The 3,319-nt window shown below is 35.4% G+C and overlaps 1 pseudogene; it reads right to left on the minus strand.

Moving 5' to 3' along the window:
* Positions 1–210: 210 nt before the first annotated feature.
* On the minus strand, positions 211–882 carry LOC145799716 (secreted RxLR effector protein 161 pseudogene; annotated as a pseudogene).
* Positions 883–3,319: the final 2,437 nt, after the last annotated feature.

Consider the following 3,319-nt stretch of genomic DNA (forward strand, 5'->3'; position numbering starts at 1 on the left):
TCGATAACCTTCACCAATCCAGTCCATTATTGGAATATGTAATTATTTGCCTGAAAGGCCCCTGTAATTTGTCTTGTTAAAACATTTTATGTTTATCAATATTCAAATTAATGTGTACACACACTTTTAGGAACAGGAAAAATATAAACAAAATTATTATTGCGCAAATAGTGTCAAATAAAAATAAACACTCATGATTAACCATACACATCAAGGGTTGCTTAAAAAATCCATCCTAATAACATGCTCTTTGTATGTCTTTGTGAATGGATCAGCAATCATAACAGATGTGCTTAAGTTTTCAATTAACACTCCTTGTTTCTGGACTCTTTCTCTAACAGCTAAGTACTTTGCTTCCATGTGTTTGGAACCACTGGAGTACTTTCCATTCTTAGAGAAGAAAACTACTACGGTATTATCACAATATATCTTCAGTGGCCTAGCAATTGAGTTAACAACACCAAGTCCTGAGATGAAATTTCGCAACCATAAAGCATGATTTGTAGCCTCAAAGCATGCCACAAACTCAGCTTCCATAATAGATGAAGCAATAGTGGACTGCTTCACACTCTTCCATGAAATTGCTCCACTAGTTAGTAGAAAAACAAAACTTGATGTAGATTTTCTACTATCAAGGCAACCAGCAAAATCTGAGTTTGAGTATCCGATCACTTCCAACTGTTCTAATCTCCTATGGGTGAGCATATAGTCGTTTGTTCCCTGAAGATATCTAATAACCTTCTTCACTACTTTCCAATGTTCCATTCTAGGATTACTTTGGAATCTTCCCAACATTCCAACTACAAAACTAATATCTGGCCTGGTACATGTATGGGCATACATCAAGCTCCCTACTGTTGATGCATATGGAATGTCCTTCATTTGTTTTCTTTTCAAGTCATTCCTTGGACACTGTTTTTCACTTAATTTACCACCCTTCATAATGGGTGCATCACCGGCTGAACAAAACTACATATTGAATCTCTCCAAGACACGATCGATATATCATTTCTAAGATAGTCATAGCAATCCTCGAGATCGATCCCTAAAGATCTCTATGCCAATAACATAGTTTGCCTCACCCATATCGACCATTTTAAAGTTCTTGAAGAGATATTCCTTGGTTTCATGCAATAAGCCAAGGTCATTACTAGCTAACAAAATGTCATCGACATATAGCACCAAAATAATGAACTTACTCCCACTAACCTTTAGATATATGCACTGATCAACTGCATTTTCCTTAAATCTGAAGGAGGTAATGGTATCATTAAACCTTAAATACCATTGCTTGGAAGCTTGTTCAAGGCCATATATGGATTTCTTTAATTTGCAAGCTAAATGTTCTTTACCTTTCTTTGTAAATCATTCTGATTGCTCCATATAAATTTCTTCATCCAAATTCCCATTCAGAAAAGCAGTTTTCACATCCATTTGATGCAACTCCAAGTCATAATGAGCTACCAATGCTAGGATGATTCTAAACGAGTTCTTCTTAGATGCTGGAGAGAAGATCACTGTATAGTCTATGCCTTCTTTTTGAGTAAAACCCTTGGCAACAAGTCTGGCTTTAAATCATTCGATATTGCCTTTTGCGTCGCGCTTGGTCTTGAAGATCCATTTACACCCGACCTTTTTACAATTATTAGGCAATTTGATGAGATCCCAAACACCATTCTGTTCCATAGATTTTAACTCTTCATTTATAGCATTGACCCATTTAGTAGAATCATCACTATTCATGGCCTGTGAAAATGAAACTGGATCTTTGTTAATCCCAACATCAAAATTAGATTCCTGTAGATATACCATGTAATCATCTAGAATAACAAGCTTTCTTTCCCTCCAAGATCTTCTCAGAACTACCAGTTGTGATGGTTCTACAATATTTTCAATGATAGTATCTTCATGAAGTGGTGAAACATAAGGTGGTAAAGGATTTTCATCATGTTGTTCGTTTCCCTCAACCTGTGGAATAGTTCGAGGAACAATAATTTTTCAATAAGGGTCAAATGTTGGCACATCCACTCTAATTTCCTTGAAGTTCACCACTCATGTTTTCTCACTTCCACTAATTTCACCATTCTCTAGGAATCTAGCATTACCAGTCTCCACTATCGTCGTACTGTGATTAGGACAATAAAATTTGTACCCTTTAAACTTATCTGGATAACCAATGAAATATCCAGATATTGTTCTTGAGTCCAACTTTTTCTCTTGTGGGTTGAAGATTTTTGTCTCTGCTGGACAACCCCAAATATGTAAGTGTCTCAAACTAGGTTTTCTACCAGTCCACAACTCGAAAGGTGTTGTTGGGACCGCCTTACTAAGAACCCTATTTAAGATATACATTGTAGTCTTTAAAGCTTCATCCCACAGTGAAATGGGTACAATTGAGTAACTTAACATACTCCTAATCATATCTTTAAGTGTGCGATTACGCCTTTCAGCAACTCCATTTTTTTGTGACATACCAAGCATTGTATATTGAACACGAATGCCTTTCTTTTCTAAGAATTTGGCAAATGGGCCAGGATTTTGGCCTACCTCATCATATTTACCATAATACTCACCACTCCTGTCTGATCTCACTTATTTAACATTTCTATCCAATTGTCTCTCGACTTCAGTTATGTACACCTCAAGGATGTCAACGACTTGAGGCTTTTCATGAATTAAATACACATATCCATAACGTGAGAAGTCATCTATAAATGTGATAAAATATTTTTCACTACTAAGACATGGGATGTTGAGTGGCCCGCAAATATCTGTATGAATTATCTCAAGAAACTCATTACTTCTTGTGGCACCTTTCTTGTTCTGTTTGATTTGCTTTCCTTTAATGCAATCCACACATATCTCAAAATTAGTGAAGTCTAGGTTTTCCAAAATCTCATTCTTCACCAATTTTTTAATTCTATTTCTAGAGATATGCCCCAATCGTCTATACTACAAGATTGAGGATTTATTATTAATTAGACCACGTTTTAAACCAATATTCGAATGCATAGTTACTAATGATTGTGCAAACTCATGATTTAAGGTAATTTTATATAAACCATCACATAAATTACCAAAACCAATTATTATTGAATTGAACATTAAATTGAGTTTTCCACAACTAAATAAAACTGAATATCCAACACTATCTAATTTGGATAACGAAACTAAATTCCTAGAAATTGAAGAAACATAAAAAGTGTCTTCTAGATCCATCTGATGACCCATCTCTAAGATCAGTCGGTAAGTTCCTACAGCTATGACTTCAGCTTGAGACGGTTCCCCATATAGACAAATCTTTCACTTTCCTTTGGTT

This window comes from Camellia sinensis, chromosome 9 (genome assembly GCF_055761805.1).
Source record: "Camellia sinensis isolate YWXY chromosome 9, ASM5576180v1, whole genome shotgun sequence".
In the NCBI taxonomy this organism is placed as follows: Eukaryota; Viridiplantae; Streptophyta; class Magnoliopsida; order Ericales; family Theaceae; genus Camellia; species Camellia sinensis.